The 16,010-nt window shown below is 39.5% G+C and overlaps 1 long non-coding RNA gene across 3 annotated transcripts; it reads right to left on the bottom strand.

Annotated features, from left to right (window-relative positions):
- Positions 1-2,804: 2,804 nt before the first annotated feature.
- Positions 2,805-6,574, bottom strand: LOC122067470. Of its 3 annotated transcripts, XR_006136746.1 has the most exons (7): positions 6,310-6,574; positions 6,064-6,122; positions 5,154-5,220; positions 4,690-4,715; positions 4,337-4,499; positions 3,529-3,710; positions 2,805-2,993 (listed from the first exon to the last, which is right to left on the bottom strand). It is a non-coding gene; the product is annotated as an uncharacterized LOC122067470 (long non-coding RNA). The 3 variants fall into 3 exon arrangements; XR_006136745.1 differs by lacking the exon at positions 6,064-6,122; XR_006136747.1 differs by lacking the exons at positions 4,690-4,715; positions 6,064-6,122.
- Between the last annotated feature and the right edge of the window lie 9,436 nt (positions 6,575-16,010).

The raw sequence follows: 16,010 nt of genomic DNA, 5'->3' as shown, positions 1-16,010 counted from the left end.
GACGAGTGGAATTGGTCCGCTCAGTGATCTTGGGAATGATGAACCATAGTTCAGCTGTATATTGGTGGCCTTCATCCCTTATTGCAATAATGGAGAGGTGGATGAGAAATTTTATCTGGACAGGTGAGATTGATACTGCAAAAAAAATATCAGTCAGATGGGATCTTTGTTGCAGGCCTAAGGATGAAGGTGGCTTGGGACTGAGAAGGCTCAGAGACATAAACAAAGCCATGCTCTGTAATATGGCTGGAGGGTCAAGCATGAGAATTCCTTAGCATGCAAATTCTTAAGGGCGAGATTTTTGAGGGGTGATGGTTCCTTCAAAAAGTCCTATAAGCCTTCTTCGATTTGGCCAGGCTTTAGGAAGATGTGGGACTTCATGTCCACCAAAGAAGCCTGGATGATTGGAAATGGGGACAGCATAAATTTCTGGTCAGATAAATGGTTGGGCGGCAAATCCATCCTAGAGCTAGTTGGCCTGGAGGGAGAGTCGAGTCTTCTCTGCAAGGGAAAGGTCAGTGACTTCATTGACAATTTTAAATGGAAATTGCCAAATGTTATCTCCCCTTTGCTGCATGATATTTTTGAGAAAATTCGAACCATTAAAATTCCATCTTATCCCTGTGAAGATATGTGCCTGTGGAGTCTATCATCTGATGGGATTTTCAATTCTAATTCTGCCTTGGAAGATATTAGGATTCGTTACCCGAAAGTGCCATTTTTCTCTTTGATTTGGGGTAAAAAGATGCAACCCAGGGTGTCTATCTTTGGTTGGAGAATGGTGCACGACAAGCTTCCTACAGATGACGCTATTCAAAAGAGGGGCATAGTCCTTGTCTCTAAATGCAGCTTATGTGGAATGGAGGCTGAGACATCGTCTCATATTTTCCTTCAATGCTCCTACTCCGAAGAAATATGGCTCTCTTTTTGTGGATGCTTCAATGTGCAATGGCAGCCTGCTGGAACCATGGCCGATTTCCTCACATGGTGGAGAAGAAAACAGAAATCAGTTTGCTGCAAAGAGGCATGGATCATGGGGTTACTAACAGTGGCTGATCACATTTGGCGCGAAAGAAATATAAGAAGGCATGATGGCAAGGAACGACCGGCAAGATACCTGAAGCAGATGATTCTAGAGGATATTCAGTTTGCTAAGCCAAGCACTAAAGGTGAAGTCAAGACAATGTCCGATCTCATTTGCTGCAGGAAGCTTGGTATTCCGATTCAGCGATCTCCACCAAAAGCAATCTTAGAGGTTTTCTGGTGTAGACCCGAGGCAAATTGGATTAAACTGAATTTTGATGGAAGCTCAAGGGGGAACCCAGGTCGTGCAGGTGCAGGAGGAATTTTTCGTGATCACAGGGGAGGCGTTCTTGGATCCTACAAAATTTTTATGGGTGTCTCGGGAGTCTTCGAAGCTGAAATCGAAGGCCTAATGGTGGGGCTGATGCGTGCTAGGGAGATGGGCATTCCACGTCTGTGGGTAGAGACGGATTCTAGTGCTGTTGCAATCTCTATCCAGCAAAATAAAATTCCATGGTTTGCGTTACAGAGATGGATATTCCTCCAGCCATATTTGGAGAGTATAACATGGAAAATAACTCACAACTTCAGAGAAGCGAACTCAATTGCCGACTACCTGGCTAGAGATGCGGCGAAGACAGGGATATCAGCCATAAATGTTGACTTTCCTGCCAACATTAAGGATTTCATCAGAAGAGATGCTGATGGCAGACCAAACTATAGATTTGATTAGTGGGATTCTCTTTCCCCTGTTGATGGCAATGCCGAAGGTGGGGGTCAGGGAATCGATTTTAATTTTGATCCACTCTATTTTCTCAGTTTGATGTAGCTCTGTAATTTCTTCCTTTTTTCTCCCTTTTTAATATAATGACTTTCTAGCGAAAAAAAAAAAAAACTAGCCTCTATTCTGTTACAACCAACCTTTTACTAAAGAATTGAAAAAAGAAAGAACGAAGAATATACATCAACGACATCCAAAATAAAAGACATCTGAAAAAAACAAACTTTGTTTTGTTATAGCTAACAAACTAATCTCAGTTCTGATACTCTAGCCAACTAACATTTTTTATTTTTTGATGGGTAAGGAAGGGAAGTAGAAAACAGCTAGAAGTGCCTTCTGGAGAGCATGGGATCACTACAAAAAAAGTGGTCTATGGCGGCGTTTTTAAATGCCGCCGTAGAGTGTGCAAATGCCACTATATGTCTATGGCGGCGTTTATAGAAAATGCCGCCCAAACGCCACTATATCCACCGCCGCAAAAGAACTACGGCATATTTTGCAAACGCTGCTGTAAAATCTCTTCCGCGGCATTTATTTATAAACGTCACTAAAATACTTCGGCGGCATTTATTTATAAATGCCACTAAAATATTATGTACAACGGCGTTTATTGTAACGCCACTATCATGTTACATCCGCCTTTATAAGAAGGCATTCCAGCTCTGTTAACTAATGAAGACGGGTGCATATAGTGGCGTTTATTACTAAACGCCGTGAAATATAATATATATATTTTTTAATAAATGAACATATAGTGGCGTGTATTAGTAAACGGCTAAACGCCACTATAAGAAGTGTATTTTTATTTTAAAACAAAAGACCTATAGTGGCATTTATTAGTAAAAGCTACTAAATGCTTTTTTTCTTTTAATTACATATTATTGTTTATTTATCTCATTATGTAACATGTTGAGGAAAATGCTTACATTCTTTGTTCTCATCCTGGATATCATAAAAAAATTGATAAATTTTCACAAGACAATGCACAAGAATCTGATAAATGGCTATCCATTCCATACAAAAGTTCAATTGGAACAAAATAAACCATATTGTCATCATGGAGACAAAAAAATCCCATATCCACAGTAACATAGTAACATAATAAGTTTTTCAAAATAAAAGTTCACAAGTCATGGTAGCTAGGTCAATCCTCAAGTCGATAAGTAGAAGACAAAATCCATGCAAGTACCTGGAAAAATAGAAAATACCAGTCAAGTTCTTGTTAAAGATATATAAAAGTTCCATACATTTCACAAGTAGCAATTGTTCACAAGTAGGTTTCTATTTTTTAGTTTTGTTACATAAGGATGTTACCATCCTTATCAGATTACATAGTTAATATAATTTATCTTGTGAAAATGTGTGACTTGTGAGCTCATCTCCCATACCCTCCTCATTTTTCTCTTCTTTTTTATTCATTTTAGTGTTCAAAGTACTATTCACAATCCTAGAAGAAAAAAAAATAATTCCATATGTTGTTGAAAATTCCAAGTTCATGATCAATGTTGAAGAATCCCAAGGTTTGGGACTATTCGAGCTTACATCTATTAAAAGAATTTTTGGTGTTTTTACATTGTTAGTCTTAAATCTATTAAATTACATAGGTTTAAAAGCAAGTTGATGGCAGCAAAAACTTTTGCAGGTAAACATTACATGTATTTAAGTGCATTGTGAAATCCAAAAAATGAGGATGCAAAGGAAACATATGGATTTTCAAAACTTACTTTTCTGGAAGGGGCAAAGTTGGATGTTCACGCGAAGTTTTACAATCTGTGAATAATGAGCAATCTCTCGACTATTATATATCTTCCATTGGCTGAAGGAGTCTCAAATGCTAGAATATGAGCATCAACAACATCTTTGACGTTAACCCATTCATATGTTTCATTGCCAAATGTTTGTGCTCCTGCAGCAAATAAAACATTGGCACTAATGTCACAAGAATGACATTTTTCAATATAAAATATATAGTTGCTAGAGAACTTTCTTTTTTGAAAAAAAAAACACTTTAGGAAACATGTTATTTTAAAAAAGTTGCAAATTTGATTCTATGCAACATTCTACTAAATGTTATGGAATTAGTTTGAAACTTCCAGTGTCAAATAATAGACTTTCTGCTACCCACCTAAGACTACGAGTCAAACATAGTTGCAAGACATACTACAGAAACCAAAGATACTAATTATACTAGTTTTACTGATTATCACAATGTATTTATTTATTACAATTTGTCATGTGGCAAATATCAGTGGTTCCATGTGATAGACGACCCCACAACCATCTAACTGGTTAAGTTTCGGTCCCAAACAAGTAGGGAACTGTCTTTGTAAAATCCCCAAAATGAAGACTCTTGGATTATCTATGTTAAACTTTGTAAGAGGCTTTGGATAACCCGCATAATACATTCTCATTCATGCCTATAACCTATTATTTGGGATGTATTGGAGGAGAGGGATATAGGAGAGAGAAAAAAGGCTTATGATTTGGGGGTGGGGGAAGAGAAAAAAGAACTTCAATGATAGGTTAGCATACCATTTATTAAGTTCCAAATTGCTTCAGCACTGGTATTAAGGGTTGGCTGTAAAAGAGGACCTATCACCATTGCTGGATTTATTGTAACCATGTCCATCCCTTTCTCTTTTGCAAATTTCTAGGCAGATTCCCCAGCCAAGGTCTTTGAAAGTTCATACCAGAGCTATAAGAGGAAAAAATCTCATTAGACATATTGGACCAGTAAATAAGTAATCTGCAAGGTAAATTTTTATTTTTAGTTCAAAAACATTAAGAACTTATTGCAAAACAAAATAAATTTGTGACAGAAAATATCAAAAGCAAAGGTAAGACATTATATGTAGCCAACTCCAAGACCTCAAGAATATACACACCTTAGACTCCTTGCAAAGCTTTGGATCTGAAAATTAACCAAGTCTCATCAATAACCACATTTGGCATCCGAGGTTTTCTATTAAATAAAACTACAGTTAAAGAGGATCTTACAACCACTCTTTTAACAAATGGATTTTTTGCACAGGATCCAAGAACATTAAGAGTTCCCTTTAATGAAAAAGGAAACACAAAAAGTTCATAAACATCACACTTTTATGCATACAGAAGACAGAGTAAACAATATTAACTGTGAGTAAAAGCATATAATCATGCAGAACAAAGCCTAGGGAAAAGGGATGTGGGGAGGAAGTCCAGTGGAGTACCATAGGAAAAAGTTCTTTATTTAGTTGCAGTATAGAAAATAGCATTAAAGCAAGTAAAGCTCTGAAGATTCATAGCTAAGTAAAGTTATAAAATGCAAATAGCAGTTAAAACTATTTCAGTGGTTGTCAAAGGAATGAACCTGTGGATATCCTTGGTTGCATAAGAAAAGAGGGATGATGTATGAAAAACACCTCCACACGCATCAACTACAAAATCAAATGAAGAGATGGTTTAACATTAAAAATACAAGCACTTATAATACAGATACAATAAGAAGGGAAACACATCAAGAGCCAATCCATTGGTCCTCTGAATTGAGACCTTGACAAGAATCTGTAAATTTATTTCCCCCCCTAATTTGGAACTGATTCTGAAACATCAATAGGCACAAATTTCTTCAGACAAAAAACAATTTCTCAAGTACAAGATAATAAACAATATCTGAGATCACAAAAATCTGATAAAATAACCAAGTATAGAATGGAATGTGGCATATAGTTCTATCCGCTGGCACATGATACAAATCATATAAAGCAAGGCTTCATATATCAAGTCCCTGATTTATTTCAGTCTTGATTGGCTAATCCATTTCACAGAATTTTAAGGAAAGCAAGACTGTTGATCCTAGAAGCAACTAGGGTAGGATCAACCTGGACTGATAGTAATCCAATCTGGCCGATCTGTGACGGAATTCATGGACCTCGAGTCCTCACTCTTTGATATAAAGCATCCCAAAATTCATAGAAATAGTACAAACAGTGCAGATAAAAAATTATCAATGGGTCATATCTGGTTCTTTTTCTTGGCCATTAATCCAGCACACTACATGGTAGTCCTCCTTTCCCTTGAGCAGCATATTTCTCCTCCATATTTTGTTTTAATGAAGATATTTTCTAGGGTTAACAACTGTCTTACCAGACTGGAAAGAAGAAGGCATTAAACACATAACATTTTCAACAGGATAATGACATAAGTCAGGTGATGGATATCATAGAAAGAGAGAAGAATCTGCAGAAATAAGCAAAAAGAGAAGATGTATTATACACAACCGAGGACTATAAGAGTCTCTCTATTTTCTTGGATCTGCAAAGGCTTGCCGGTTAATCCGCTGCTTGAGAGAGAGAGAACAGAGACAAATTCCAACTAATTAGAAAAAAATAATTAGGAAAACCTAGATTGGATCAATAATAAACCAGTAAAGAACTATTAAAGGAATCCATAATGTATCAAAATCGACCCTATGCTGATAACCTACTGTGGTAAATAAGAAGAAAAACAAAAGATAGGAGGAATACCTCTGCAAAATCCAAAAACCTAGAAACCACTTCCCCTTCAAACGATTTTCTTTAGACCTGGCACTTGGAGATTTTAAGAAAAATTTTAGCAAGAGAGTGGGCAAAGAGCGATGAGGGAGTAGATTGTAGCAGGAGAGTGAAGAGGAAGAGAACTAGGGAAGTGAGAGAGATTGCAGCAGGAGACTGCGTTCTCAGGTGTCCATGAACCATGAGCTTGAGAGACTTTGAGAGAAGTCCATATCCTAAAAATTTGGGCTCGCAAGAGGAGCTGTGAAAAGTAAGGTGGGAGTGGTTTTTGGCTAGGAAAGTGTTTCTATTGGCTTAAATATAGTGGCATTTATTGTAAAACACCCTGAAAAATTGAGGTTACAACGGTGTTATGCGTGATACGCCCCCAAATGGTGTTGCATACTATGGCGCCTATTTTAAAAATCCTCCATATTGTTTCAATTGGCCCTCAAAAGAGCAAGGGGAAAAAAATGCAGAACCTCATCCTAAACAAAGAAGTGTGTAAAAACACAACGGGCATGCGAGAGGTCTTACACCAGTATTCCTTGGATTAAACTACAACCGAATATAAGACATCGTATACCAACAAAGTGTGATGCAAAATTTAAGGTTCCCAGCGTGGCAAGTCCAAAATGAACCAGGCCTAACATTCCCCAGTTCTATTATAAAGAGGTTTAACTTGGCCTGGGCTCAATTCGTTTTAATTCCAATTGCTTTGCTCTATTTTATTTTAAATGTTTTAAGTTGAGTTCCAGTTGAACTGGTGGTCTAGTGGTTAGAGGTGTCAATTGGTTACGCCGGGCTAGTCTCGGTCGGACTTAGCCGGGCCTGACTTATACCCTTGGACCATGACCTACATATTTAAGAAATTATTCGGTCTCGTGTTGGACTCGGTCGGGTTCTTGGCTTTAACCGATCTTCTCCTAATCGGGCTATTGGGCTTTGAATGGGGTAATATACCAATAAACCTTAAACGGCCCTTAAACAGTTTTTAATTGTCTTAGATACAAGATATTTTCATATATTTTATTAAATCATTAACAATTTAGAAAAGATATTACATATACGTACATTCAATAATTGTTATAAAATATATATATATATATATATATGTACTCTATTCTATCCAAAAAAAAAATCAAAATATAAATATAAACGGTCGGGCAAACGGGTCGAGCCGAGTTGGGCTTGTAAGCGGGCCGAGCCGATTGGGTGCCCATTGGGGTTACCCCTTGCATCGTGTACTACTTGTTTATAAATGGGTCAAGCCTAAGCCCGACTCATTTAGTAATCGGTGCAGGCCGAGCTGGTCTTCAAATGGTCGGGCTCGATTGATCTAACTGGTGCAAGCTTGTGATTGACATCCCTACCAATGGTTCAGTCAAATTATTTTCTTTTATTTTCTTAAGAGCTTCAAGTTGGTTCCACATTATTTTTGGCTTTTAAAATGAATGGTGTAGCTTGCAAGGGGGAACAGCTAGGGGGTTTCCTATCTTATTTTGAACTCTTTTTTATTTTCTATTATAAATAAAGAAAAGGGGAGTGGCAAGCATGTGGCTCAATGGTTAAAACTTGGAAGTTGTGTACATTTGCCCCCTCCTAGACCTTGCAATAGAGGGAGCCTCGTGCACAAGGTTTGATAAAAAAAAAATATATATATATATATATATACATATATATACCCGACAACAAATAGGGCATCAAATCAAATCACAAATCATAAAAAGGGGAGATCAGCTAGCTAGGGTTGAGAGAGAGAGAGACCAAGAGAAGTCGATTTAAGCATGTTGGTCTCCTATAGATTATGGTTATAACTTAGGACAATGCATGGTATGGGGCTAGGCAACAAGCGAGAGAAGCGAGGGTTTAAGGGCATATGCCAATTTTTGATATCTTCACAACTTTAATTAGGAAATATCAATAATACCTTTTGCTTCTTTATTGGAAAAACAACAAAATTAATATTTTTGTTCCATGACATGATTTCTCTATGGTAACTTAATAAGGGCATTTTGGTCAACTGGTGTGAGAGAGAGAACGGAAGAGCGGGCAAGGAGTGGTGAGAAAGATTTGATACAGGGGCTTTAAGAACGTGCAGAGGTTATAAGAATGGAGGAGCGGGAAGGGAATAGGGCTTGATTTTTGTGTGGGAAAGGATAGATGTTCGATTATGTTAACACATAAACACTACATTATATATTCTATACGGTTGTGGGGTCAGTATGGGCCCGCAAGACTAGTCAGGCCAAAGGCCTGAATACCCATTGTTAGCAAACAAAAAAAATGCTACGAACATGATTTCACCTTTCTCATTGTATTATAATTTATAGGGGCATTTTATCAAGAAAAGCCTCAAAATATTTTTATATACTACGGCATTTAGTAGGAAATGCCTCCAATGTTATTATGTGTACAGTAAATACACATGTATATGGCGGCATTTGTTACTAAATGCCTCAAATATTTTTATATACCACGGCGTTATGAAATAAATGCCACCAATAGGATTATATACTGCAGTATTTTTCAATAAACGCCCCTGAATACTCATATATACGGCGGCATTTATTACTAAACGCCTCAAATATTCTTATATACTACGGCATTATTTCATAACGCCACCAAGAGGATTATATACTGCAGCATTTTTCAATAAATGCCTCCAAATACTCATATATACAGCGGCATTTATTACTAAATGCCTCAAATAGTCTTATATACCACGGCGTTATGAAATAAACGCCGCCAAATATTCATATATATGGCGGCATTTAGTAATAAATGCCGTCGTTTATAATATATAGCGGCGGTCTATACAAAATGCCGCCTATTGTGTTATATAAGATGGATTTTACTAGAAAATGCCGTTGAATGTTTATATTTAATGGAATTTGTAGGAAATGCCGCCAAAGGCCCCCACTCAAGTGCCGCCATTGACCACTTTTCTTGTAGTGGATTTTGAGACACCACATCTCACCAACTACGCTAGGCAATTGTTGTTCTCACCAACTGTGCTAGGCAATTGTTGTTCTAACCAATCGAACTTCTGTCAAAACCGAACTTGACTTCTACCTTGATCTATAGCTCCTTCATGGATTAGTTGTCATCTCCATAGCCAATCGCGAACTCACAACCACAACAATCAAAGTGTTATTTGGATTCTATACAAAAGAAAATGTTGTATATTGACAAAATGATTTTCAATTTTTCTTTTCTTTTCTTTATTTATTATTATTTTTTTTTCCAAAAGGAATGGTGGTTGAGTGATCTTCGGAAACAAATTCAGATAATTAGGCAATGTATTGCATGGCTATACTTCAAGTGTTGAGGATCAGTATTGGTTAACATGTATATTGTGAGGGTGGTTTTAAGATACATATATATACACTAGTAAATGCACACGTGCAAATGCACGTGTAGCAATATGTTGTCTTAGAGTGTGTTTGTGACTTTGTGTGCATGTGAGGCGTAAAATTGGTAATTAGTGTGTTTTTATGTGGATCATAAAAATTATAGAATTAAATTGAAATTTAATACCTAGTCAAGCATTTAAGCCTTTTTAAAAGCATCTTAAATTTAGGATCCAAATTTGAAAGATAATGATTATTTAAGGATAGTGAGTAAACAACATTGCTTAATCTTTTTCTATTTTTAATTTTTTTTATATAGTTTATGTCTTCATATTCTTCGACATCTATGATCCTCTTTGTATCGGCACTTCTTTCTTTAATGGTATCCGCAATAATTTGTCTTAATATTCGACTTACATCATTTCTTGCATCAATTTTGAAGTAGAAACAATATTGTTTGGATAGACATAAATGTATAATCTTCCCTATACTAATTTAAAAGGGAAGATTCAATTACAATGGTTATTGTGTTATGTTTTGGATCTGGAACCAGGTGGAACTACATACAATTCAGATTAATATGGATAAAAAGAAAAATCAGTATTTTTTGATTTTTTTTTTATCCATATCAAGAGCAACGATGATAAATTTTCCGTTCCTTCTCCTTTTAACTTTTAGCAACAAATCAACATTATTCTTCTATACATTGTGAATCAGGTTGTGTGGGAACCTTGCTATCTTGTTTGGTCTACCTGGGAACTGCATGGTGGCTAATGGCTTCCATCCCCAACATCTGTGACACTTCCCTGCTGCCCCCTAACAGTCCATGGACCTGTCCAGGACCTTGTATTTTACAGTGCATTTGTTATCTGTGGTCTGATTGGCCCTCGCAGATTTTTCGGGGACCTCAGTCCATATTCAGCTGTCAATTGGTTCTTCGTAGGTGGAACCATTGCTCTAGTTATTGTTTTGGTGGCACTGAAAAAATGGAGGTGGGTTTCTGATTTGAATTGATGTGTTTCTTCAGAAGTAGAAGAAAAAAAAGTTCTTATTTTTGGGGTCTTCATATCACCTCTTTGTTGGGTTTTCCTTCTCAGGGAAAAGAGTGTGGAAGGATATGATGGTTTGAGGACTGTAGAGTGTTTGAGAGGAAGATTACTTGCAGAGAGAACGGCTTCAAGGGTTGCGAAAGAAGAAGCAGAGTTGATTACGAACAAGGTCTATTGCTTTCACAATTTGTAGTAATATTTGTAATCGTTCTTCCAATTCGTTATAGTTCTCAAATTCTTGTATAAGATCTGAAACCTTTCATGGTTTTAGTTTGATTTGTGCTTCCTACCTTACATGATTGGTGGTCTATGTAAAGTTAATAAAGCTGGAAAGACAACTAAAAGAAGAGATAGAATCAAAGAACAAAGCCCAAAAGAAGCTGAAATTCTTGACCAAAAAAACTGAATCCCTGAAACTTTCACCTATTTCAGACCAGTTCAGTTCCTCTGAAACCAACTCAGGACTCAAAAACGCAGAAGAGGAAAAGCCCAATTCTGCAATTGCATGAAAAATTAAAATTACAGAAAATATGGTAATGCAACATAGGTAGAAGAGAAATCCAAAATGAAAAAAACACTATCCTAGCCTTAAATCCAGGAAAAAGGTAAAGCATGAGTTTAGTACCATGCATTCGAAAGGGTTATGCTAACCCACCATCACTAAAGAGTTTCAGGAAAGCCTACGTAAGAAGGGACGTTATTTTTCTTCTTTTTAAAAAATATAATAACTTAAATGATGTTAACACAGTATTGGATTTGAACGTTCTTTGTATCTTAATTTCTGAATTACAAAAAGAGAGTATATATACAAGAGGTGTGCCGTAGGTGTGCCCTAGCTGGCTGGCCACAATAGGCAACTACTAATATGGATTCACAATATGAATTACATAAAATATAGAAACCTACCACAAAAGAGGTGCGTATATATTGAGATTCCCGATATGGGTAGACTCAGTGTTGTGTCAATACACCCCCTCAAGTGGAAGAGTCACAGTTGCGGATCTTCAACATGTCACGTAAGAACTAAAAGTCTGCAGTCGGAAGAGCCTTAGTGAATATATCATCGAGTCGGTCCTTTGCAGAGACAAATTGCATAGAGAGCTAACGGAGTGCCACCCGTTCCTGTATGAAGTGAAAATCAATCTCAACATGCTTCGTGTGAGCATGAAAAAGGGGATTGGCATAGAGGTAGGTGGCACCAATGTTGTCACCATAGCACAAGGGGGCCAATGAGAGAAACCGATTTCCTGGAAGAGAGATTCCAACCAAATAAGCTCCGAGGAGGCATCTGCGAAAGCCACATATTCAACCTCTGTGGATGAGCATGTGACTGTACGTTGCTTACAAGCAATCTAGGATATGAGGTTAGGACCAAGGAAGATCGCATAGCCCCCAGTAGAACGGCAGTCAATGGAGCTACCAGCCCAATCTGCATCACTGAATGCCTAAAGAGTGGGATGGGATGAGCGCTCAAGAAGGAGGCCATGAGTTCGACTGCCCTTGAGATAGCTTCACCATGGACCCGTGATACTCTGTAGGAGCATGCATGAATTGACATGCTTTGTTAACAGCAAAACTATTCATGCATTGTTAACAGCAAAACTCACATCAAGATGAGTTAGGGTAATATACTAAAGAGCCCCAACAATAGAACGATAGGTGGATGGATCAGACAATGGTGCACCCCCTTTGTCTGATGGCTTAAGGTAAGTAGCCATTGGTGTCTGAATAATTTTGCAATCAGTCATACCAGACCTTTTAAGCAAATCATCCACATACTGTGTCTGAGAGAGAAGAAAATTAGTCGACTTCTTGGTAGCCTCAATTCCAAGAAAAAAATGGAGAGGACCGAGGTCCTTGATGGAGAACTCATTGGCCAGCTATTGAAGTAGACGAGTGACTTGAGAGGGGGAGTTGCTGGTCGCAAGGAAGTCATCAACATAAATTAAAACATATATTTAAACTCCGTCGCAACGGGGAATAAACAGGGAGTGGTCAATCTTGGAGCCCATAAAGCCCAAATGAATGAGGAACTATGTCAAGCTCTGAAACCACGCACGAGGTGCTTGTTTGAGTCCATATAGCGACCAATGGAGTTTGCACACACGAGAGGGCTTAGCACGGTCTTCAAAACTAGGAGGCTGGACCATAAAAACATCCTCAGAGGGAACCACATGGAGAAAAGCATTGTGAACATTGAGTTGCCGAACCGGCCAGCCCTAGGAAATAGCAATGGCTAGAATCGACTGAATAGTCGTGGGTTTCACCACTGGACTAAACGTCTCATTATAATCAATCCCCTCTTGTTGATGGAAGCCCTTGGCCACAAGGCGCACTTTGTAGCGTTCAAGAGTATCATCAGCCTTCCGTTTGATTCTGAATACCCATTTGCAACCAACTAGGTTCATACTGTCAGACCGTGGCATGAGACTCCAAGTCCCATTGCAAAGGGACATTGAACTTATCTAACATTGCAGCACACAATTCAGGGATCTTGTTGGCATGGGATAAACAGGTCGGTTCACTGGGAGGGGAGGCAATAGTGGATAGGTCGTTGGGTTGGGGCAGTAGGGTCATTTTATGAACACGTTGGGGGGGGGGAGCAGGGGGCACTGGGATGGAGGTGAGGCCGAGTTCAAGAGCTGACGGGACAGGGGAAGGGTTGATGGAGGAGCATGGTTGGGTATATAGCTCAGCTAAAGGCCTGGTTCAACGAGTTGGAGGAGATGAGAGAGGAGAGGCTAGTGGTATAGGTGTAGGGGTGCTAGGGGGAGATCGAGCAGCCATGGTGGGTGGTGAGGGCTTAGGTTCTGTAGGACTTGTAGGAGGGGGAGGAGTATGAGGAAGTAGAGGAGGAAGTAACCCAATGGGGGCAGCAAGCCATGGAGCTAAGAGAGGATCCATGGTAGAGTGAGATGGAGATGGAGAGGGTACAGGTAGGGAGAACGGAAAGATGGTCTCGTAAAAACGAATGTGCCTTGCAATATATAGAAGATTGGAGGCAACAACAAGGCAATGATACCTGGCATGTGAGTCACTGTACCAAAGGAAAACACAGGGAGTGGATCTAAAATCCATCTTGTGAGAATTATAGGGATGGAGGTAGGGAAAACGACGGCACCCAAACACACGAAGAAATTTGTAATCAAGCGCCTTGTGAAAGACACACTAAAAGGGGGAAATATGATTGGTGGGGCGAGAGGGCATTCAATTGATAAGGTGCACTGTCGTGTCAATGGCATATCGCCAGTATTGCCTAGGAATAGGCCCATGAGCAAGTTGGGTGAGCCCAATCTCAACTATGTGACGATGGCAACGTTCAACCGCACCCTGTTGCTCATGTGTATGGGGCAAGCCTTGCGATGGGCAATACTAAGAGGGGCAAAGAAAGTAGGGAGGATGCGGTACTCACCACCCCAATCAGTTTGTATTGATTTTAATTTATTAGAAAAGAGGCATTCAACCAAGGCCTAAAAACGCTTAAAATTTTCAAAACCATCAATTTACAAACCATGGGATAGAACTAAATGTACTTAGAAAAGTCATCAACAAAAATAACAAAGTACTTGTGACCTTCAGGGGAGGGAAAGGGGGTAGGGGAGGGTCCCCAAATATCGTTGTAGACTAGTTCAAGAGGAAATAAACTAATAGAGGAGGATAAACCTAATGACAATCGACTGGCCTTGCCAAGCTGGTAGGCGCCACACAGATGACTCAGCTGCGTAGACAAACATGGCAAATTATTGATGTGTAACATAAAATAGAGAAGACGCTCATGAGGATGCCTAAGGTGATGATGCCACCCATCAATGGACGTTCTTTTGACAATACTGACGGAGGGTATTTGGGAAGGGGGAGCCTTGAGCATGTAAAGACCATTACTACTATGCTCAGAAAGAAGAGTCTTCCTGTTGACTTGATCCTTGAAAAGAAAGTGAGAGGAATGAAATTCAAAGAAAACATTATTTTCCTAACAGATTTTTGAACAAAGAGAAGAAGTTTAGAGATTGTGGGAACATGTAAAATATTGTTAAGCTTGAAATGAAGAGAAGATGAGGGAGAAGAGATAGAGGAATGACCAATGTGAGCGATGGGAATACCCTTACCGTTGCCAACATGGAGCTGATCATGACCAATGTAGGAATCACAGTGAGAGAGGGGTTGAAGATCAGGGGTAACATGGTGTGAGGCACCCGTATCAGGGTCCCAGGAGAGGGTGTTGGTGGGAGGAGGGGTGGGCTAGGGTGGGTATAGTGGGCGGTTGGGGGCATCATGGGTGGTCCCTAATAGTTTTGATAATAGGTATTAGGGTAGGGTTGGGGCTTGTAGAAGCAGGTGGCTACATTGTGGTTGGTGAGTTGACAGATGGTGCAATAGAGGCACCCTTGGGAATAACGGCAATGGTCTAATATGCCATGCCCCCCACATCCCCTAGAAGAACGTCAACCAGAAGAGGTAGTCGAGTCACCAGTGGAAGGGGTGACCATTGAGCGGCATTGGCAGCTGGAGCAGCGGGAGTTTCACTAGAGTCAGAGACGGAGAGCTTGCAAAAAGCCTTCATGCTTTCGTGGCTGAGCAGCAACCTATGTAGTTCATTATAAGAGGGAGTGACCACAGGAGTAAGCAATGAAGGAACAATTTTCTGCAGATCCTCGATGAGACCAGGAAGAACATGAATGTTGAAATCCACAGGGAGGAGAGGCTTACTAGTAGTGGCCAGTTCATCAACAATGGATTTAGCCCGCTAGAGATATAAGGTGATGGTCTCATCCATTTTCTGATGAAGGTTGTGCATGCTGAGATTGAGAGACATAAGCCGAGTGGAGGAGGTAGATCCATAGGTTTCATGAAGGGTCTCCTAGATGTCTTGACTTGTCTCCTTGTCCAGAATAATAAGAACAATAGCCTCAGAGAGAGAGGCGACAAGTAGACTAACAAGTTGGGAGTCTTGCTATTGCCAGGTCAGTGCTGACACAGGGTCGATGGGACAGGGGTTAGAGCCATCAATAAAGCCAAATAAGCGTTGGCCACAGAGGAAGGGTATCAGTTGTTTCTTCCAACAAAGGAAGTTGGTGGGTGTGAGTTTGATGGAGAGAAGGCGATGAGAAGGGAAGGAGGGGGAGGGCGATCTGATGGAGGGCGTGGTTGTTATAGCAGTTTGGGCAACCTCAGAGAGGAATGGGTTGAGGTCGATGGCCATGGGTGCCAACTGGGGGAGATGTTGTGCAGCAGCATGGAGACCAGCAAGGGAGAGGATCGTTCTACTTGTTGGAGTAGAGAAGAGAAGAAAAAA

The sequence above is a fragment of the Macadamia integrifolia genome, unplaced genomic scaffold, assembly GCF_013358625.1.
Source record: "Macadamia integrifolia cultivar HAES 741 unplaced genomic scaffold, SCU_Mint_v3 scaffold2920, whole genome shotgun sequence".
Taxonomy (NCBI): domain Eukaryota; kingdom Viridiplantae; phylum Streptophyta; class Magnoliopsida; order Proteales; family Proteaceae; genus Macadamia; species Macadamia integrifolia.
Note: the sequence above shows the minus strand (reverse complement) of the source record. Positions and strands in the feature narration are given on the sequence as shown.